The sequence below is a fragment of the Lepisma saccharinum genome, chromosome 13 (assembly GCF_977018435.1).
Source record: "Lepisma saccharinum chromosome 13, izLepSacc3.1, whole genome shotgun sequence".
In the NCBI taxonomy this organism is placed as follows: domain Eukaryota; kingdom Metazoa; phylum Arthropoda; class Insecta; order Zygentoma; family Lepismatidae; genus Lepisma; species Lepisma saccharinum.
Window position 1 is genome coordinate 45,975,744 of NC_139241.1, and position 24,737 is coordinate 46,000,480.

Here is a 24,737-nt window from a genome sequence, read left to right on the forward strand (position 1 = left end):
GGGAGGGGGTGAAGAGGGGGTCACGCCTCCTTTACTTTTCCCCTTCCCGAAATCTCCCGCGAAAACCCGAAATAACAATAACAACAAAAAAAATGTCCGAGCCGAAAGGAAGCCCGCGCCGCGAACTTCTTTTCAAAAGCGAAACATGTCCTCCTTCCCTCCTCTCCCCCCCTCAACCCTCCTATTTTATTCCTGTTACGGATTTAATAGCGGCTGATTAAATTGAGACGCTGACTTGCGCACTGTCGGGGTACACTCCCCCTTCCGCCCCTCCACCCGCGCGCCTCTCGCGATGGGCCGGCCTCCCTACACCTGGCGGGATAGGCGTCTCGACGCCCAGTGCAGTACCGGACGCCGAACGTGGAAGATGTAGCGTAAACTCTCTTCCCAGACGCCCGGAAACACGTGGACTAAAGGACGCGTTCTGCCTAGAATCGACAATCGTAAAATTCAACTCTACGACACAGCGAGAGAGGACAGGTCACCATATCGTCAGTGCAAGGTAAGCGAAAAACACTAGTTCTGCACTAAAATTAATAATAATTACACATAAGCCTCGACACTATCGTTCCCATACGCGGCAGTTCCCGCATACATCCGTTACATACTAACACCTCACGTTGTTGTACCGTAATTTTACGGTAAAAATAGTTAACCGTAATTTGAATCCTAATCTTCATTCTATTATGCAAAATATGTCGAAAATGTAATGTGAAAATCTTACGGTCTTGGAAAATCCTACTAAAATTTCACCGTCGAACTTCTGAAAAATAACATGAAAAATGTACTCTTTAAAAAACCTCACGTAAATCTGTAATGTACTTTATAAATTTACGTTAAAACACACTACGGCAATTTTAGGGTTAAGACAATATATTTCCCGTAAACTTAGTTAATTTCTAAATTGCAAGTGTTATTTGCATATATACTGACGTTCATTTAGAGCTAGTGAATTTTGTGAATTCTCCTTGTGAATCGGTAACGTAGAACCAATTTGAATCGTAATTTTACCTTGAATTTTATTTGTAACGTAAATTTAGTTGCTGGCAAAATTGCCATTATACAAGACGTAAAAAATACAAGGGAAAATGTACCGGGAAATTTCATGTAACTTCTTACCGTGATGGTAATTTATACTGCAGAGAAATCTGTAGTGAATTTGATTTAAAGTTGTTTTTTTTTACGTAAAGTTCATACTTGCTGATATGTCGTCACTACAAAAATAATCTTGTGGGGCAGTCAGGTGAAGGTGATAAGGTTTCAAATTTATCGTATGTTTACAGTAAAATACAACATATTTATTTATTTAATATTCAATGTAGTTTGTTAACTGCAAAACTAATGCTAATACTATGTTACATGTGTTTTAATTTACCAAACTGTGACACTAGATGGCAGTAATTATTATATTTTTGTTTTGTATTGTTTCATTTATTTTCTATGCATAGTGAGGAGAATTAATATCAACTAAAACATAATATGCAGAAGCCCTTATAAAAGAACAAGTATGTCCATTTCTGGACTAGAATGTGGAAACTGTGGTATAGAAATCATAAGTGGGTCACAGAACATTCTCAACCACATAAAGTTAAGTATGGGCAAATACATCATGTTTTTCAGTTGGTTTTTGGAAGAAAATCAATGACTATACAATTTTAGTGGTCGACCGATGATCTTACACCGAAGAGTTCCGGGTTCGAATCCAATTCCTCTCACCGTGTTACTTTTTTAAGTGTCACTTCAAGAGTGTCAACTTATCACTGATCCTTATCATCGAGATTTCACTGCCTGTAAGGAATATTTTAACGTCTCCTTACCTTTCTAATGTATTATGTATGCCTTGTATAGGTCCCTATATAGCCTTGCACTTTCAACCTTTCTTAAGGGGCTTCTTACACCCCTTTTTAACTTCCAGGTAGGGATTTAGGTAAGGGGATCTCTCCTCACATACTTTCAAGGGTGCAAAATGTCCATATGTGCAGAAGCAGTCAAAATTTTTAACGCATTTCTTTATCTACTCGAAAATTGTTTAGTGTGCACTCCTGAAACTAAATTATAGTGCATTACCTCAAGTTAGAATATGTAAATGATTCATTCTGACATCATGTTACTTAACTTTCAAACAAGCTAGTTTATCTTCATCCTTTATCTTTGGATTGAAGTATTTTTCTTAGCACTGAATTCCTTTATCGTGTACGCCTTGTAAGATGAAATGAATTCATAGACAGAAGATTAGCATTTTTCTTTGTGTTTCTACACACCTTTATAGATTTCACTGTAACAATATTCCCTTGATTGTTTCTCGTGAGACATGGTGTAGATTTTCCTCATAACACGTCACACATTATTCCATCTACTTCTTTTTCTTCTTCTTTACTTGGCTCTCACCGCTTATTAAACGATTTCTAGCCAAAGTTACCGAATACTGGTTTTGTTATCTACGTTCTTGTTCCAAACACAGTAATCTGTATTCACTTTCCTCAGGAATATTGCTTCTACATCAATATATAGACTGCGTAATTTCTTTTTCGTATAATTTAGAGCAATGTTGTTTGAGTATGAAACCACGTAAGCTGAAAACAGGGTATGCAAATGCGTGGCAAGTAATTTCATTGGTTGCCTAAATAGCATCATTTTGAGCGGGTAAGTGATAATTTTATTTGTGTATATATATATATATATATATATATATATATATATATATATATATATATATATATATATATATATACATACATACATACGTATTTCATCCGTGCATCAACCACGTCAAATGTATTTTCCAAAGTATGAATTTGTACGGTTGAAACGCACTGACCGATTTCGGTTCGTAATAGCAGATATCAACTGAGGTGCACTCGCCTCTGTATTGCCGTAATTCGCTTCCCTTACAGCATTTTTTCCCAATGTTGGTCGAACTGTGTCTTGGACAAAAACGCTGTAGAAAGAAGCGAACTGCAGATATACTAAGTTAAGCGAGTGTGCTTTATACAGCATATTGTCCAAGGTACAAATGAAAAGACATAATTGACAAAAACAAGTCAAAACTGCTGTTTACAGATACGAATTGGGACACTGCCCAGTAGGGCAAGTTACGTAGCAGTTCCAGTTTAAAAGCTGAATTACGTTGACGAATTGACTGTTAGATGGGATCATTACATGAAGATTAGTTGAAAAGTGGAATATTGCTGTAAAGTGTATTAAGCAGGACAGGATATCCTCTTCTTTCTACCACAGTCATTTACAAACAACAAAATTCTTTAATGGACAAATATGACTACAGAGGCAACATCTACACAAACGCCATCTTCTGACCTTCAAAAAAAGGTGTTAATCCGGCACTACAATTAATATTGTACTTTCGATTGATATTAGCGAGTGTATTTGTTGTTTGATTTTTTTTATTTAGCTTGCTTTTGTGCCTCTTTGGCTAATCGCATTACCTTTACATAAATGCATCATCTGTAAACGTGATTCTTGGCAAAGACCAAAAGACACACACTTTAGAGCATTTCTGCAGAATCAAATATATTTAGTTTTATGTGTGTAGCTGCTCCTGTAATGACCGTTTCAAGTTCATGCGTCTGATGATGATGATGAAACAGAGTGTGAAAATAGTCTGTGTTAACACAGGCGTGTTCTGTTTGGCCGCTCTTACAACCAACGCTTGTCAATAGAAAGCTTGAGATAGAACAAAAAATACATAATTAAATTTTACACGTCTTATTTATATCTAGTTATCAGGGAATTATATTTAATATAGCTTTCGTTCTGGTATTTTTATGCTAATTTATATTACAATATCAAAGGAATAATAATACACAAACGAGACAGAATTAATAAAGATGACAATAACAAAACAAGCAGAAAGCTACATTTTAGATGAATTAATAAGTAGCATAAGGTAATTATAATAATGACACGAGATGTCACTCGATATAATTGACATAACTTCTTTCAAAATATCTCTCACCGCTTCGACAGCAAATAAAATCAATCTCAAAATAAAATGTTATAAGAGAAATTAGTGTTCTCTTGCTGGGGAGGAAAGTGTTTCAAGGTATATGTACTTTGCGTGATGCATTTCCATTGATTCTTGCAAACCAACTTTGAACTATGATTAATGTTAAGTCGCAATGTGCTAGAGAGCTCAATTCAAAACATTCTCAGTCTTAAATTAAGTTCAGGATAATAAACCGTGGTCAATCTGGCATGCATAGTAAGAGATGCGAAAATTCGTTAACAATCAGAAATGTTCTCTACTACCATACTAAAGGACAGATATAGCACAACTGGTAGCATATTTCAAAATGCAGGGGCATCGGTGCTGACGACTTAAAATATCGATCAACTGAACACCGGATTTGGCAGAATTTAAATATTTATATACTGAAAAATGGCTTCAGTTCTGCTGTGTTCCGGTTATGTTTGGCGTTTGGGTTCTGCTCGGTGTTCGGTTACGATCGGCGATTCGGCTATGTTCGGTTATGTTCAGCGATTCGACTGTTGGGTGTTTCGGTTCTGCTCGGTGTTTCGGCTATGTTCGGTGATTCGGTTCTGCTTGTGTTTGGCTATATTCGGCGATTCGGCTATGTTCGGTGTTTCGGTTCTGCTCAGTGTTCGGTTATGTTCGGCGCGATTCGATTCTGCTCGTTGCTTCGGTATGTACGGTACCGTTGTTATTTCAGTAACTTCGGTATTTTTTCACTCTTTGTATTAAGAAAATTCAAAGATATATTCCTCAGTGACAATCAGGTAACTAAAACAGCAACAATCACACATAAAAAGATGATAATCGTTGGGCAAATTAACCTCATGGTCCATAACAGCTGGTTTGTAAGTTAAATTAGCCTCTGTTCATTCCGCCTTGCCACGAAGACACGTAGGAGGAATATCAGCCATATTGTTTGGATGTGATGCTATCATACCACGCTCCGAAAGCCTTTACTCCCAGATTCCCATTTATTAGAGGCAGGTTAAACTCCAGAGCCGGTTGATGTATGTACAAGGTTGAAATGCTTCCGACTTAGACTATCACCCCGGGAATCGGACGTGGGTCTCCCGCATAGCAGTCTGACGCTCTAACGAAAACACTAACCCTTAAAGTGTCATGTTATGTCATGTCGTCATATTGAGCGCCAAATGTTAGGTACTCAAGTAAGACCGTTATTATTGTACGCAACAGACAAGCACTGAAAGAGATGCCGACATGCATACTTTCCTATACTGGAGGCAGCCTCTATAAAGATCAGCGGTCGTTTTTTTTTTAATTTCGTCAACATTGTTGTCATGAACTTTTTATTTTGTTTTTTTCAAGTGGTCTGTTTCTGGTTTTCGAAAATTGCCTATAGGTTAATTTGAGTTATGATTCTTTCTGATTCTTTTTTGCATTGTTGATAAACAGTTTATTTCCCGCGTAGTTGTTCTTCCTCACACTGGAGCAAACATTTCAGCTGCTTTCAAGGTATCACCAAATCGTGCTCGGGAAATTATTGAATTGGAATTGTGTCGTGGAGGGTAGTTTTCTTGTTAATACGTTCTATGTAGCATGTCTAGTAAACGTACAGGCTATTTCAAAAACTGTTAGGAAGAGATCCAATGTTCGCGAAGAAATTTTACAGTTCGTTGTTGGAGATAGTGTGACAGATTGGATTTTAACGAAGTCGAAGTTCCTGTGCATTTCGTGTTTTGTTCTGACGTGGCAGACGGAAGGCACAATGTACTATGTATTTTGTACCTACAGGGGTTACATCGAAAAGGTTCAAAAATTGTGTTTTTAAAGGCAAGGATAATTTTATTTTCAATTTCACTACATAGTTCACTACATTTCAGTTCAATAAGACTGCAACGTGTATGAACACTTTCTTGGAGTATACTTAATACATATCATCATGGATATCGACAGGGGAAGGCAAGGAGACCACAACCTCCCTGAAAAATGAATGTCAATCTAAAGTTATATATTTCACATACATAATTTTATTTCAGTCAGTAATTTATGTTAATCAGTGGCGGCGATTACAGGTGCAGTTGCCCCCAGTTTTTTTTGCTATTTTTGCCCCCGCACTATGCTAAACCTTATCTATCAAGGGAAACTCCTTGTCCCAGTTTTGGCACCTTGCTCCCCCAGTTTTGAATGGTTGCATGCGAGTTTTATGTTTTCCTTATTTTCAGCATCGCAGCCCCTAAATTTCTATCCGCACCCCCTCAGCACTCCTACATGATAAATCCTGGCGTCGCCGCTGGGCTTATGCAAGGCAATGAATGCACTGCATTTGCGTGTGTGCGTGCTGGCGTGCGCTTGTTTATCCCACAAGGTCACTTGATACGCGGATCCCAGGAAGAAAAAGCTCATATTACCCAGAACTGTAACTTATGTTTATCATACATATTTACAAATGCAACATGCTTGAAAGACAGGACACGTAAAACATTTTTATTAAATAAATAGCAACAGATGGCGCTGCATAATTGCTAACATTTTGCATGCTGTTAATCCATAAAAATCAAAAAATGTGCAAAGGTTTTTCTTTCAAAAAGTTTTATGATTTAGTTTTGTTTTACTCCAAGTAAAATTCTGATAACGGTTTAGAAATATGTTCTACAATAGCAACCGGAATTTGAATTTACTACTGTAAGGAAGTTGCATTACTTCTTGATAGTTGCTTTGCTTCATACTTTCATAGGGCCTAGAAATTTGAAATCATCACCGTTGATATCAAATCTCTGGCTCTTACTCTAACAACAAACCAAAGCATAGGAGTTAATTGTGGCCTGCCTCCGCGGAGGAGCAGTTATCACAGTGCACTAGGGCACCTGGGGTCCCGGGTTCGAATCCAGGTTTGAGCTGGGTGTTCCCATCATCAATGCATCCTCCTTATCTTCGCGATTAGCAAAAAGTGGCAGAAAAGCCAAGTAAAATAAACCAAATCAATCAATTACTTCTGAAATGTTGATATCAATATTCAAGTTATAAGATAATTATAAATGACAAAAATCAAATTTTTCGAAGAGTTCAATTTTCTTGCAAAATAAACCTGACGTTGGAAGAAAATAGTTTCATTTAGTATTACAAACAACGAAAGTTACTTAGTGAAGTGCAATTCTCCTATTCGTATGTGCTTTGGAGAACGCATCGACCACCTTCGGTACATCCAAGGTTTGACATTCCTCCTCAATAGCAAGGACAGCGAAATGAGACAGCCTATCCTGGCATCCAGGATTGTGTTTCGTGTAAAGCTTTTCGAAGGTTTCAAACACGAAAAGTTCTTTCACACGCTGCTCTGAAAACTGAGATTGTTACAGAGATTACAGCTAGGGCTTCGTGAACCTCGTGAAATGCCAATTTAAACTTTGCTAGGAAATCGACGAAATCTCTTAATGGACTACTTTTGTTCCATCTTCGTAACACTGAAGAGTTGTGGGCAAAATCTGCATTTCAACTTTCAGGGCAATGACATCACAGGAATAAAAAATTGAAACTGGTTCAGTTATTTCGTATCTCAAGAAATATTCTGACCATGGTCCACCTCTCGCTCTACCATTCCATCATATGTTTGTGTTACACAATTACAGACATCTATTGGGTTTGGGAAGAAGTTCTTTCACATACGCAAAGAGCGAACCTGCATCTAATGGTTGAAGAGCAGTGAATCCTAAAAGTATTATTCTCCCTGTCCTGTTCCTTCCTTGCACCTCGCAATGTATTTTGTTTTATCTGCCATCAACGCGAATCCTTTCGCCTCTTCCACTTCCTGGCATATCTTGCTCAGAATTTGTTTTGAATTGCGAATATAATTTTCATTTTGAGGCCCAAGTTCAATACATTTCCGAATAATATCGTGGCATTTTGAAATTAGCTTCAAAAGTTCCAAGAAAGTTCTTCTGTTAAGGCTTGCCTCAGACTCATCATCTCGAAAAGCAAGATCAAGAATACCAAGATACCGCAATATATCCAAAACTGAAATGTCGGTTTTGATAAGCCACCTTTGAATGTCTTTCACTAATTAACGTTGCCACTGACGAGTCACTATGAGATTAATTTGCCCGTACTGGAGATAATGTTTTGTGGTCCCCAGAATTTTCATCCACATTTAACCTTTTTTCAGTTCAGGTAAAACTTTAGGTTAATTGCGACGATTATAGGACATAAATGAATAAGAAATCATCTATGCTCAGGTCAGCGAACGAAAGTCACACACATATAAATACTAAACCAAAATTATTTTTTTGTTAGCCAAGTTGGTATTATAAGCAGGAAATGTGATAACATGCAGAATACACCACTTATGAAAGATGAAAATCGCCGTAGATGATGAATCAATTTTCCTCGTGTTTTGCGGGCTGACCCATGTTTGGCATATCGAAAGCTGCTTAGATTATATTCTCGAAGACGAAAGAAATAAAACCACACATCGACCACTTGGCAGTGAATCCTTCGAAGTGCAGCAAGTGGTTTCAGTAGTTTCACGACAGGTGGCAGGTCTAGTAGCAAGTTCTGTTTTAGCATTGTAACTGCTCTGAATATAAATATTTTCGTTAGATGTTTTCGCAGCAACTGGATATCTTTACAGTTTGGTTCGATTTAACATTTGAGTGGAATCAGTTGACACTGGTTAGGAGCAAGAAGGACTGAAATTGATTGGATGCAGAGATATTGATCTAATTTCTTTTATTCATTTTTGCAGTAGACACACACTGCATGGACTTATATTGGAATTATGGTGTCAAAAATTGCAAGAATGGAATATATTTTGTTTTGTATTGCATACAAGTCAAGAGGTAGAGCGATAAAAACTTCTAATGACACATCCATCCACATTTCGCAATAGAGGTTGTTTGCTGCAGTGTGATAATGTTTTTCTTTATACATTTCATTGCGTTTATAGAATACTGGAAAGGAAAAATAATATACGTATTTCCTTTGATTGGTTGATTGAGTTGGTGTTTTAAATTAACTTTATGCACATCGGGTCTGAACCTGTCATTAAAGTGGAATCCGGGCATGGAACCTGTGACCCTTTGATTACAAGGCGACGACGCTACTACTACGCCATCGGGGGGGGAGGTATATTTCCTTTTAGTAACAATAGTTCACTTTCTGCAGAAATGGTGTTTAATTACTTCAGGATAAGTGCCTACTTGACCATAACCAATACAATATTTCGGCAAAGCTGTTTATTGTGAAATTTATTCATTTTGTATAAAAGCTAAGAAAATTCAGGTCAATTTGTCGCTTCTTACAAAATGTAAATAATGTATGGGGTGTCCAAGAAAAAAATCCGGCTGCTGAATTCGTTATTTACAGACATGAAACCGATATTCCACTTCAATTCACACTCGGGAAAAGTATATGTATAGGAATTACATCTATGGTTGTCTTTGTCACTCGAAGCATTCCTACCATACTCGCACGTGAACGGCAGTCACTGATTTTTGTTTCTGTGAACTATATCACGTACTGTGCTTTCTCTTGTGGAGACGTATTATATACTGCACCACGACTTCTATGAACAGCTGTACAGCTCTGCTACCTGGTGAGGGATGTATGAACTAAAACTTGCTTGTCGCTTCACGATCACGCTCAAATCACCATTATGAGCTGCAAGAAAAATAATATACTCGGAGATCTTTTTTGAACACCCTGTACTTTTATTCTTTTACTTTTCCTATTCTTTGTTAATCTTCAGGTGCTGAACAGGCGTTCATGTTATTCGTTTTGTTGTAATTCCGCCAATTTATTGAGAAAGATATTAATTTTTAAACTATGATTTTGAGTATGCTAAGCTCATATTGGCTGCAATATATTATATTATTCTACAAGGTCACCAGAAGGATTTTTTTCTCAGGGAGGCAGAGTCATAGAAACTTCTATTATTGTTATTATTATTATTATTATTATTATTACTGCTTTTACTTTCGTTATTATTACTATTATTATTATTACTACTACTACTATTTGTTTTTTAAAAAATTTCAATCATTTTGAATTTCCATATTCTGCATATCTGCATATAATTTGCATAACTGTACACTTAACATTAATTCTTGCAGGACAAAACTTTTTTTATATAGTTAAATCAGTGCAAAAAACTTTAAGCTTAAATGTAACCTTACTTCAAATAATAATAATAGTAATAATAATAGTTACTGTAATTGTGGCCTGTAAGTCACAGAAAACAATATATTTTTTGTAAAATATCGCTACATTGCACCATTCGAATTTCATTAACTATTTCCAGAAATCTCTATTAAACTGTCAATTTTAGTAGACTTACCTAGCCACGAAACTATTGAGGATATCTAGACAACAAGGAAAGCACCCACACGAAGATTGACGTCAATGCTCTAGAAGGAATTAATTCGAAGCCTATGAAATTTGTCAGATTTTCGGTACGAGAAGAACATTCGAAAATAGCTGCCCTGGCGTGGACAAAAAGCCCAGTCGAGCATTGGTTACGATAGGTGCAGGAGACAGAGGTCGTCACTTTTTTAGACACTATAATTGTCGTAAATGTGGAGTTTTTGATTTTTTTTTTCTCATCTGAGCAGTTAACGCGTTTCAACGTGGTGGACGAAAAAATAATTTCCATTATTTTGTACGCGCTGACCCATGTTTGGTGTAGAGGAAAATAACCAAACCTAGAGCCCACTCCCTAAGCCGGACCACCTTCCTGTTTCCGTAAGTAGGTGCTGCCGCGTGGTCGCAATGGGCGAAACACGTCAAGAATAACGAGAAGATTGTGTAGGGAAGTTATCAGCAGTAACGTGCAAGTATCAGGTGCTGTAGTCCGCCATGACTTGTTTTTGTATGAATGGAAGTTTGTACATCGGTGCACAACAGTGGGAATTTTGCTAATTAAGATATATAAGTAGCAATCTTGTTACAATTTAGACACTAGTAAGTATTGTACTTTGAAATTATGGTAATGGTTTGTTTGAAGATACGTGTGGTTTTATTGTATAAACAAGAAGACTCCACGAGTAAAATTCCCTAAGTAGGACCCCTCAATGAATGCCTAACATTACAATTGTAATTGAAGCAAAGGGTCGTTACTCGTTAGTAAAGTTATTTTACATATTGTTTCAGATGTTCAAGGGAAAAGGCAAATGGAAAGGGCGATTGACGCAGTTAGGATATTGGTAGTCTATATTATATTACTTTTGTACATAAATATTCTTTATGCAAGCTCAATAAATGTAATTCATTTTCTACATATCTTATATTTACATTTCTTTGCGTCTTTTCCAATTTTTGGAACTTGTTAAAGGAGGTGTCCGTCTTTGGCCACATCTTCTCCGTTGTTACTTTTCGTCTCTTTCTACAGAAATGCTTACTGGCAAAGCATCATGCGTTTTAAGGTGGATTACGTTACTCAAAACGTTAGCAAACATATCAAAGAACCCATTTTATTAAATTTCTAATAGAAATAATATGTCATAATGACACCAGGGATGAAAAACAAAACGGGGGGCCTACTTTGGTCACTTTCATCTATTAAAAGCTGCTTAGCTTACATTACTATTTAACGTCGCTTTTCTGCCATGTTTGACTAATCTCGACGATGAGGATGAGAGATGATATGATGAATTTGGTGAAGGAATACTCACAAAGACGCCAATGCCGGGGCTCGAACCCTGGACCCCTGGCGTCGTAGCGCGCTGTGCTAACCACTTTGCCACGAAGGTCGGCGACATTTTTTAAGATGAAATTAAAATAACATTTCGACCACTTAGCAGCTTATTTTAAATACAGCCAGCGGTTTTTGATTGATCCCGATAGGTGGCAGGGCAAGTTGCAAATTCTGCTTAAGCATGTAACTGAAGTAAATACAAATATTTTCAATGATTAAACATTCAATAGAGAACAAAAAAACGTGTAAGAACAGGGTGTGTAGGAACAGCCCAATGAACGAAGGCCATTCTATGCTGTCTGTGTTCATTTGTGAGTGTTTGCACCATGGTTATCTTGTACGGATATATTTATTTACTTGTTTATTTATTAACCAGTCGCCTATGACAGAGCGAATGCTCCAATTACAATAGGCAATACAATTTGCTATATACAAATATCATTTACATAAATACAAACACATAGTGATTATTACACAAGACCTTAGATAGATACGAATAAAATACAAAAGTTACACAAATACAACAATTTACATATATATATATATTACAAATTTTAGACAGAGGAGAAAACTAAAGATCAGAAGAAACAAAAAATAAACAAAGATGGAAAAGTAACAAGCTATACAAGCTTGAGAATAATAAGGAAATTATACAAATACCATTATTTAAATGAGAAACAGTAATCAATACAGTACATAGCCTATGGAGATCATTTTTAAAAATCCGTTGAACAGAGCGTTTTGATATCCCTAGTTGTATTGCTGCTTTTCTATCGGATTTACCTGGATTTCCCTGTATTGCAACTCGAAGAACTTCAATAATCTGGCAACGTGCAGGTTTTGCTTCCTTCCATTTAAACTTTCATGCAGTTTGTGGATCATTTTTCTAGAGGGGACCTATAGAGTATGGAAATATGCACGAAAACGCCTCTGAGTCACAACAATGCTTCTTGTGTCAGCAAAAAATAACACAGTTGCTGATCGCTGTTGCGTCCTAAGGGAGAATTCACACCGAAGAAACACGCGACATGCAACACGAAACACGTGTCGCTTGGAAGCCAACACTCAGTAATCAATGCAACCTTTCGAACCGAAGAGACACGGCAAGATGCACGTGTCGCGTGTCGCTTACGTGCCTCTCGGACTGTGCCGTTTTCTCAATACCGTGCATCGTGTTGCTTCAGTTTGTTGTTCGCGCATGCGCAGCGAATGCTTCATTCCAACGAGCTGTATTTAGACTCTAGAAGAGAGCCCAACCTGCATTATGTTTGAACCTCTAATTTGTTGATATAATAAAGTATCCATATGTACAATGTTTTAAGATTTAAACACAACGTTCATTTCGCTTTATCAAGTTTTTTGATTCAGTTATCTATCGGCTGTAATTTGCCTTCAACATCGTGAAAAGAGGCCGTGTTTTGGCCATTTACCTGCCTGCTTTTATTTGAAAAAGTCAGTTTATGAGGCACTTTAGTCCAAAATATATTTGTCAACATGGTAAAGTACTCTAGTGCATTGTTTTTCAACCACCGGACCGCGACCCGATACCGTGCCCTCGTATCAACTATACTGAGCTGTGAAATGTTCTGCTGAAACTGGTTGACAACTATCATAATCCCAATATCATATTTGAGTTGTGAGTTTTCGTTTTTTAACTCCATTTTATGCACAAATAGACTAATTTATTTATTTATTTATTTATTGAACTCAACAGGTACATACCTAATTACAGAGCCCATATGAAGGATACATAGTCATTACATTTACATATATTTCTGTAATGTAGAGATAGAAATTATATATATATATATATATATAAATATATTAAAAATATTTATTTTATATATATACACTTTATCACACAATTTAAATACGAACTTATGTGTTTAAGCTTAAGCCATTGTGTTAATAGTGGCTTTACTGAAGTCCCTTAGGTTCATAGAAAAGATGTCAATGGTGTTATTCTTGATTAGCAAGTTATTGTAACTGGCGCACATTCTCCACAATGGAGATTTCTTTTTAATTTCGGATCCAGCCTTCTTTATAAGAAAAACCTCATTCTTCAGTCTAGTTTTCGCCGACGGGATTCGAAAATTAATGTGGCAGAGTAGATGTCCAGCATCTATTTCGTGATTTAACAATTTCCACAAGAGTACTATTTCATGTAACCTTCTTCTGTGACACAGCTTTGTAAACCGACATTCATATATTAGGTTGTCGCAGTGTTCAAATGTGGGGTAAACTTTCTGAAATTTGTATTTTAAAAATCTAAGAAATCTCGATTGGACTCTTTCAATTGCTACACTGTACTTTGCTGTGTCTGTATTCCATATAACAGATGCATATTCGAGTTTGGGTCTTACATATGAATAATACAAAACTTTTAGTGTCTCTATACTCTTGAAATCCCTCCCCATTCTAAGAATAAACCCAAGGTTCTTGAACGCTTCACTGATTATTTGTTCAACGTGTTTATTAAAAGTAAGATTTGAATCAAAAATAACCCCTAAATCTTTGACTGTAAAATTTCTTGCTAGAGTATTGTTGTATATTTGATACTGAAATTCAACTGGGTTTTTCTTTCGAGTATATGTTACATAATGGCGTTTACTGATATTTAGTGTTAAATCATTAATTTTTGTCCACGTTTCTAACTTTGTAACATCATTTTGAAGTTGCACACTGTCATCTTGTTTGCTTATTTTCCTGTAAAATTTCAGGTCATCTGCAAACAGCAATTTGTGTGAGTTTTCAAATGAATCCGGCAAATCGTTAATAAGTAATGTGAAAAGAAGTGGCCCAAGGTTAGACCCCTGAGGTACTCCTGAGGTGACTCTTATCTCGTCGGATGTGTGGCCTTTGTACGTTACGTACTGCTTACGGTTCTGCAAATAGGAAGCGAGCAGTTGACGCAGTGGTTCAGAAATATTGAAGCATGCTAATTTACTTAATAGAATATCGTGGTTAACAAAGTCGAACGCTTTCCAAAGGTCGGTATATATATCAACCTGACCTCCTTCGTCCAATGTTGAACTAATAAAATTGGTAATATCGGAGAGATTGGTCAACACCGATCTACGTGGTACAAAGCCATGCTGAAACGATGATATTACAGGTTTTACGTGGGTAAATATGTAACGGTGCATGATTTTTTCGAATATTTTTGCTGGGGCTGATAATATACTTATTGGTCGGTAGTTTTGTACGTCATTAGTGTTATTGCTTTTGGGAAGTGGACAAATTTCCGTGGCTTTCTATTTTTCAGGAAATTTGTGTTTTGCAAGAATTAAATTGAAAATGAGATATAACGGGTATTTCAATATATTACTGCAACCTTTGACTACATAGGGAGGTATCTTATCCGGTCCGGCTGATTTCTTAGGTTTTAAGTTTTTAATTGCTTTTTCTACGTCTTCAATTCGTATCTCTGTAATATTAAGATTATCCAAAGTTTCATATTGTTTATGGTTAGGCAATACTTTCATGTCATATCTAGGGGGATCTTTTTTATACACCGACTGAAAATGCTGTGCAAAAGCTTCGACTACTGATAGTCGGTCTGACAACACTTTATCTTTGAACAGTACAGGATCTTTGTTACTTTTCCTGCGTTTATTTGTAACAAACGACCAAAACTGGGTGCTATCTTTTGCAATATTTATTTCCGAATTGGCAACATAACTGTTGTATGCATCAATAATTTCCATCCCAACTATTGTTCGAAATTCGCTAAATTTATTGTAGTGGTATCGAAAGTCTCCCGCCTGTTTTTTCCACTTCTTGTGGTGATAATGTTTCCTACTTATATTTTTAATAATGCTGCTCGTAAACCAACACGGGTACTGTCTTTTGCGGCTTTTCTTTAAGGGGATACATTCATCAAATATTTTATATATAATTTCATAAAACACGTCTGTAGCTTGATCAACGTCATTCTTTGTTTTCAATACATCCCAGTTCGTGTTAAGCAGCTTGTGATAGATGGATGGAAAGTCGGCTTTACTAAAGTTGTACTGTAGCTTATTACGAGTTTTGTCGCGGGTTTCTTTGACATAATTAACATCTACTAGCAGCGAGGGGTGGTGTGTTTCTTCAGGGACTAGCGGCTGTGTGTTTCGTGTTACTGTTATTCCCCGTCCATTTATCAAAAACAAATCGAGTGTCTTCCCATTGCTATTTTTAATGTCGTTCAAGCTTTTTAGTTGATATACATTAATAAAGTTGTTTAAATCGAAATACGTTGTTGCTGATGAACTAGTTAGATTGTAATTGCTACCAGTTATATCTGTCAGATTAAAGTCCCCACCTATCAGGAGTTTAGCGTCACCAGGTTGACAGTGCTTTTCTATGAACCTAAAGAATAAAGTGTATGTGTCTTTGTTACTACCAGGTGCTATGTACACAACGCAAATATATGCAGTTCCTAATCCATTTAACCATAGTTTAATCAAAATGCAGTCTATATTCGGATGTAAACACGGCGAATCTATTAATGCACTCTTGACGTTTGATTTCACTGCAATGATTACACCACCACCCAACTGGATCTACCCGGTGCCTCCCCGGTTATCGAACCCGGGATCACTTAATTACAAGGAGACGACGTTACCAATTTGTCTTCCATATTGTTATATTTGTCAACAATCCTACACACGTAATGAAACTATTATTACTCTTATGATTATGCTAGAATTTATTTATAAATATTTAATTTCATGGGTACATGTTAATTCATGCATAAAATCTTAAATACTGTAAGGATTTACGAGGAAAATTCTTCTGCTAAGGGCATTGACTTAGAAAAAATACGTTGACATGGTTTCACGAAGGTTGAGAACCATTTCTCTAGTGTTTAGGTATTCGCTTTATTCAGGCTGAAAAGTCTAGCGTATACAGTTTGAGGTCAGTGCATATTATTTCTCAGTTTTCTCATGCACAACATGCCTCTCCCAAGTTTCAATAACTTGCACAAATTTTACAACGCAATTTACATGTAACAATGTCTCTTGTTACGTTATTTTCGGGTGACTTTGCCGCGTGCATCTTGCCTCATCGGTGTGAAACACTCGTGTCGCGTTTCTTCGGTGTGAATTCTCCATTAGTCTTCCTTTGTGCGCCATACCTAGGTATTATCTACTCCAGCCCCCTGGCGGGAGCATCATGAATTACGCTTCACATTTCATCGCGAGACTTTTCCAATGACTACTGCAAATGCTGTTGACACACATGACGTCATTCCTCATCTCAGATGTGAAAAAAACAAAAAGAAAACAAATGAGTATCATTTCGCAGAAGCGGGCACACGCCTGGGGCAGCGACTTCACGAGGTACCGTGCCAATCAAAAATAATTGAATGTGTACAGTTTATTACGAGTTTATTGGGTGCTAGTGCTTCCAATTCAGCAACTAATCTGATTTCTTATGATTTCATGGATTGTTCTGACATACGTACTTGAAAATATCTAAAAATTATTGAAATCATGTACATAAAAATCGTGTTCATATTTAAATCAAAATGCTTTTTACATTTCGTTACAGAATGAAATCATGATGCGAAAATATTATTTTATATGAATTAATGTAAATTCACTGTAGCTCAAAATTCAATGGAACGTAAACAAAAGAGAATTATGATAAAGAATTTTAAATTATGATAAAGAATTGTTTGTTAATCATATTAATGCTGGACACCTGCACTTCACAGTTATGAAACATCTTGCTTAGAGAACCCGCGTATATCGTATACCCAAGGCTCAGCACCCACCTTATAACGGAAGTTTAAGATCGATTTCAATGCGATTTACCGATTTGTAACTCCTTGAAAACTAATAACTTCCTAGCTCAATAGATGTCACTGACAATGATTTCGCATAAAATGTACTGGAGTAGCGTCATGCTTAACAAATTTGCAACTAACAAGTGTATAGACTTATTGATCATTGTTATTAAATTTGTATTGCATATAGAATCAATTTATGTGTATTCATGCCTAAATCCTTTTACGTATTTAGTAATGTTTTCAAGCAAGAACTAGGTGATTTCGGATTGTCGAGAACACCAACATCTGTGATGTGCCGTAGACTATAAGTTTACGTCTACATGTGTTGTCTACACGTAATCTACGCGTAGATTACATTGGGCTGTAGTTTACATAGACTACGTAGACAATATAAATTGCATTAAAATGAATTTTCAAGGCTTTCATGAAAGGAAAGTGACATTTTCAACTATATTGGTTCCTAACGAAAAGAATCCTATTTACGTACAACAAAATTTCTCTTCTCTTCCATCATCAATTATGGAAGAAGATAAATAGTATGCAAAAAAGACAACAGATGGCAATCGTGAGCCAAGAGTGGTATTTTCCTCATAAAACACTAGAATATTCCCTATATTAGGTTTCTTCCTAGGTGAGAAATTGTTCGAATTTGGAAGAAAGAGTATGAAAAGTTATCCTTACACATCAGCAACTGATACGCAGTATAATTTTCTTTTAATTCCACGGCGCCCTATGCTACGTTATCACCTTTCGCCATGTTCTTTACATAGATTACGTAATCTACTTGTATAAAATAGTCTACGTGTAGAATGTAGACTACCGTTGTTTACGCGTAGACGCACATCACTGACCAAGATAGAAGCTCGCACACTGTTTAATTTTCTCAATGAAGCGATTTATTTTACGGATGGATGCAAAAATAGTGCTATTTGTTTTGGATTGAAACACTTTTGTACATATACATACTTGAAAAGAATAATGGATTGTGTACATGTACAATAATGTTAATATAATGTGTTTAGCTACAATACTGAGACGTATTAAATCAATTGTTGTAAGAAAAGGAAAGAAAAGTAGTTCGCAAAGAATTTCGTGACCTCTCTTGATGTGTTCCGTTAAAGGGCGAAAGTAAAGTTATAACTGACAAGAAAACAGTTTAAATTATAATTGTTAATTCGTGTTGACGTTATTTATGCGAGTATCCAGTGATACCGGATGTCTTCTGTTATGGAACGTAGCACAATACAAGTCCGCTATTCATCCTGACGTCTGTATAGACCTGTTGTCGAAAAATCGTCACCGAAAGAGGAAGTAGGAAGCGACCATGTTATGAGAAAGGCAAGCTCTGCATCCTTTAAGTATGGAGTGAATCTTCCGGAAGGTGATATCAACAGCTCAGTTATTCATTTTAATTGATTGTATTTGTGAAGAACTACACTTCTATCGTGGAGACAAGGCTTAAACGTACTTAACGTAACGTAAAATTATTATCACAACTTACGTCAAGGTCATAGTTTACATAACATTCAATATTACGTCACACTGTTCCAAGGTGTATTCTTCACGGGCAGATTTAAATTGTTTACTGTTATCTAATTAGCAATAATGGTGACAGAATTCATGTATACTAACTTAATATTTTTTTGATAAACTTTAGTTCTCGTACATATTCTCATGAGGAGAAGAAATCTTGCACATGGAACAATTCAATATTCGAACAAATCGTCATAAATATTAAAGTAACATACTTATTTGGAGGACTGTGACTAAGATCCTGAATATTATTTGCGCCGTGTACATCGCGAATATAATAGTACATGTGTGAAAGATAAAATTGAATCTATACAATTAACTATTACTTTGGGTTATCAAAATGTATGTCTCGTCTCATGGCTCAAATCATTTGAAATCTGAGATGAAATCCTGTCGGTTTTACTTATGGCCTACTTTTGATTAATAAGGTGGCTCAACGGCAGTCAGTACTTACTTGAGACATAAAGGACAAGTAACAAAATAAAAGAAATCAATCCACCAGCGCTTGATGTGGAAAATGGTAGCTGGGCGGGGGGGGGGGGGGGAGTCGAACCTATGGGTTTGGCGGGATGCTTTGCGAAAATTATGCTAGCTGGGGGATACACCCTCTGCACCCCCCTTACTTCGAGCACTGTGTGAAACTAAAAAAAATTAGAACTAAATGTCATCAGCTGACAACGTTATTACAAACATTATTTTAGTGTATTTGTAGGAATGAAAGTTTCTACCTGGGTATATTATTCAAGTTAACACATTAGTATGTAATTAGTATTACCCACATATGGTATACCGGTTAAAGACGACGCGCAAGTTGTCATCGTAGTTACAGTGTTGTCATCTTGTTATTCTTGATCATTCTCTGAAAGAATACGCCATCGCATTGACATGCAAAAGTTGATTGTTTAGGCGCCGGGAGAGCGCATTGTCTGAAGCTCACGTTCTCGTTTATCATCGAGTTCTGTTCGCTTTAGACTGGCGGTGTAATTTATTTTTGTTCAATTTAATGATTGATTGATTTGCTTTATTTTACTTCGCTTTCTGTGCCACGTTTGGCTAATTAAGATGGGTATGAACGATGATATGTTGAAATTTGATGAATGGACACTCACAAACATTCATGCCAAGGCCAGGATTCGAACCCGAGACCCCTGGCATCGTAGCCCGATGTGCATGTGTGTGTGCGTTTGTCTAGTTCCATAGATTACATCACGTTAGTTTTCTTTCTGTGTAATTACTGTGTGTGTTTGAGTGTGTTTAATAAGATTGTTCGTTAGAACAAAGAATGTTTATGTATGACACTTAAGTGTAAACCGAAGACATTTGTGGGCAACTTTCACAGAAATTCGCTGACGTTGCAGCTCCAGGTATAGATAAATAGTTAGGCAACTTGTTCTGAGATTAAGAGAAGCAGAACTTGCATGAACTAAACGAACTTTTGCGTGTCAATCAAAATTTCATCAAAAGATGCCCGGAATGTGCGAAAGTAGTTGACCACCACTTTGAACAACTCTTATAACACAGGTTAGTACTCTCTATGCAATATAAATGCAATTGTACGCAAGCTAAAGACATGTGCGTAAGAATAAGCAGGACGTTACAGATAGAAAATGCCGGCATCTGCGCCATGCCTCGCAGTCTGCAGTCACGCGCTATCTCGGCCCCGAGCCAAACTGAACGCACTGTATTTTGCTTACGTGATGATGGAAGTACATTCGGATTGATTCTGTGTATACACTTAATTTAAATTGCAATTTGTGAATCTTAATACGGAAATATACGCACCTTTCTTACTTAGATGTGAAACCGAACAAACTGAATTGGTAGTGCTTAACGTATGAAGCTAAGCAACTATTTGTAAATAAATATATACTATTTCTTCAGCAAATTAATCTGTGAGAACTAAAACGAAATATATTTATTATGTTTCGTACAGAATTTGTATAAGTCAAAGATATTGTGTAAAATTTTAATACATTTTTACGAATAGCTCTGGGTATTGCTTACTATAATAAGAGAAGAATATTTTAAATGCATGACCGATAACCACACCATCTATTGCACATTTTGTAATACAAAGGAAGATAGGATTTGCATAAATCAAAAACTTTCACCTCACTCTCTCTGCACCAAGTTCGGTTTTCGTTAGCCATCTTGTAACGTGTTCACCGATTTCACTCAATTCCAGGGGCGGCCATTGTGTTCCAAAACCGGGGGACAAGGACAGTTTACATCGCCCCCCCCCTAATCGACGCCATTGCATAATTCCAATACTAGACCAATATTCCACGCTTTCTAGCTGACATAAAAATGTTAGCTCAATAGCTCTAAAAGTTATGACACAGAATTGGCAACATGTCCTGCCCCTCCTTGCTCACGACCCAACCCCCACTCTCTGTATTTCAAATCTTCCACAGTCAAATTTTGGCGCAAGTGTAGTTTTCTAACACAACCCCCACTCTCTGTATTTCGAAGCTTCCACAGTCAAATTGTGGCGCAAGTGTCGTTTTCTAACACAACCCCCACTCTCTGTATTTCAAATCTTCCACAGTCAAATTTTGGCGCAAGTGTCGTTTTCTAACACAACCCCCACTCTCTGTATTTCAAATCTTCCACAGTCAAATTGTGGCGCAAGTGTCGTTTTCTAACACAACCCCCACTCTCTGTATTTCAAATCCTCCACAGTCAAACTGTGGCGCAAGTGTCGTTTTCTAACACAACCACCACTCTCTGTATTTCAAATCTTCCACAGTCAAATTTTGACGCAAGTGTCGTTTTCTAACACAACCCCCACTCTCTGTATTTCAAATCTTCCACAGTCAAATTGTGGCGCAAGTGTCGTTTTCTAACACAACCCCCACTGTCTGTATTTCAAATCTTCCACAGTCAAATTGTGGCGCAAGTGTCGTTTTCTAACACAACCCCCACTCTCTGTATTTCAAATCTTCCACAGTCAAATTTTGGCGCAAGTGTCGTTTTCTAACACAACCCCCACTCTCTGTATTTCAAATCTTCCACAGTCAAATTTTGGCGCAAGTGTCGTTTTCTAACACAATCCCCACTCTCTGTATTTCAAATCTTCCACAGTCAAATTGTGGCGCAAGTGTCGTTTTCTAACACAACCCCCACTCTCTGTATTTCAAATCTTCCACAGTCAAATTGTGGCGCAAGTGTCGTTTTCTAACACAACCCCCACTCTCTGTATTTCAAATCTTCCACAGTCAAATTTTGGCGCAAGTGTCGTTTTCTAACACAATCCCCACTCTCTGTATTTCAAATCTTCCACAGTCAAATTGTGGCGCAAGTGTCGTTTTCTAACACAACCCCCACTCTCTCTATTTCAAATCTTCCACAGTCAAATTGTGGCGCAAGTGTCGTTTTCTAACACAACCCCCACTCTCTGTATTTCAAATCCTCCACAGTCAAATTGTGGCGCAAGTATCGTTTTCTAACACAACCCCCACTCTCTGTATTTCAAATCCTCCACAGTCAAACTGTGGCGCAAGTGTTGTTTTCTAACACAACCACCACTCTCTGTATTTCAAATCTTCCACAGTCAAATTTTGACGCAAGTGTCGTTTTCTAACACAACCACCACTCTCTGTATTTCAAATCTTCCACAGTCAAATTGTGGCGCAAGTGTCGTTTTCTAACACAACCCCCACTCTCTGTATTTCAAATCTTCCGCAGTCAAATTTTGGCGCAAGTGTCGTTTTCTAACACAACCCCCACTCTCTGTATTTCAAATCTTCCACAGTCAAATTTTGGCGCAAGTGTCGTTTTCTAACACAATCCCCACTCTCTGTATTTCAAATCTTCCACGGTCAAATTGTGGCGCAAGTGTCGTTTTCTAACACAACCCCCACTCTCTGTATTTCAAATCTTCCACAGTCAAATTGTGGCGCAAGTGTCGTTTTCTAAACACAGCCCCCACTCTCTGTATTTCAAATCTTCCACAGTCAAATTGTGGCGCAAGTATCGTTTTCTAAAACAACACCCACTCTCTGTATTTCAAATCCTCCACAGTCAAACTGTGGCGCAAGTGTTGTTTTCTAACACAACCCCCACTCTCTGTATTTCAAATCTTCCACAGTCAAATTGTGGCGCAAGTGTCGTTTTCTAACACAACCCCCACTCTCTGTATTTCAAATCTTCCACAGTCAAATTGTGGCGCAAGTGTCGTTTTCTAACACAACCACCACTCTCTGTATTTCAAATCTTCCACGGTCAAATTGTGGCGCAAGTGTCGTTTTCTAACACAACCACCACTGTCTGTATTTCAAATCTTCCACAGTCAAACTGTGGCGCAAGTGTCGTTTTGTAACACATCCTCGATTTTCGTTCTTTAATCTCCGAGTACAGTTTTGAAAATGTCAAATACGGTTTATTGCCCGTATAATTGGGTAAATTAGTATAGGCTATCGTCCACAAACTGGGGAAGGGTGGACTGATTTCGCTCAAATGTAATACCAAATCATTTCAAAAACTATGAAGCAGGTATCAAAAATTCATCCCAAACATGTTGTTACAGTAAGCAAGCAGCATGTCCCCAAAATTGGCAGTGCACTTACGGCCACGTATCTTAAATTAATCACCATATTTCAAAATTTGATTATCAAAGGTAGGCGAAGTAATACGCTATAATTACCGTCAGTTTAGTTATTCTATCTCGAAAAACTTAATTTATACAGAGTTTTAAAAATGTAAAAAAAATGTGCGCGTGTTTGTCGTTATTTAGAACATATTGAACAGCTTATTTGCTTAACCTATGGTCCTGGGTTCAAATCGCACCATTGTTAGCTTTTTACATGCTCATGTATGGTTTGGAAAAATAGTGATATATGTAAAGAGTTTCGTTCACTCTGAAAATAATTATTTGATCACAAATTTTTATTCATGTACAGTGGGATCCATGATTATTACCCTGCAAATTGTCCATCACTATGTTCGTGCACTTTATTCGATCCAATAAGAGCTTCAAGAATTAAAAGAAAACTCGAAAGAAGCTGCAGACAACTTCTGCACCAGCATACATAGAAATCCATCGCTTAAAGACACATAGGATGCAAGAGAAAAATTAATGAAAAGAGCCAAGGACATTTTGCACGGTATGTGACGTACACAAGTCAATTATTTGCACGATTACATTTCGTTCATAAATATTTGAAACTAAAACGCGAAGGTGAAGATACAACTTCTATGGGTCAATTCTATTAGTGAAATAACTGAGCAATATGCAGTTCACTATTACCTATATTTCCATTTTTGTCAGACACACTACCACATAAAAACTTATTGATTCTCTTTGCTATAGCAACGTTAGAATTCCAATATCTCGTTTATACAGCGTAGAGTGCAATGAATAACATAAAACATAATTAACGTTGTACAAAGTAATAATTATATATTTTTTAAACGTTAATATAAAGTGATTTTTATAATACGAAATTAATAATTTCAATAAACATATAATTATATTGTGCGGATTCACAGGACCGTCACAACATACCCCTCCTCCGGGAAAATGAAAACTACGAAACAACGAGGAGGAGTTTTCATTTATAAATCAGTCAGATGTGTATCAACATAACTATAACAAAGTTACAAATGGACAATATTATCTGACATTCGACAACAACGTGCACATAAACAGATTTGTGCCTAACAGGTAATAACAAATCAGAACATAATACAACATTCAATTGTACAAAATAATAAACATAATGGTTTCATTTTTTTCAAGTATCGACTCTCATAAATTTAATTCTCAGACAAGAGTTGATTCCTCTTTTCTT

General features: G+C 36.9%; 1 protein-coding gene across 1 annotated transcript in view; it reads left to right on the forward strand.

The window, feature by feature from the left end:
* The first annotated feature begins 361 nt into the window (after window positions 1-361).
* LOC145996936 (LIM domain only protein 3-like) overlaps window positions 362-24,737 on the forward strand; it is a 286,534-nt gene continuing 262,158 nt past the window's right edge. Inside the window, exon 1 of the mRNA XM_083133519.1 lies at window positions 362-502. The gene's annotated coding sequence lies outside the window, so the exon portion shown is untranslated. The remainder of the gene's footprint in view (window positions 503-24,737) is intronic.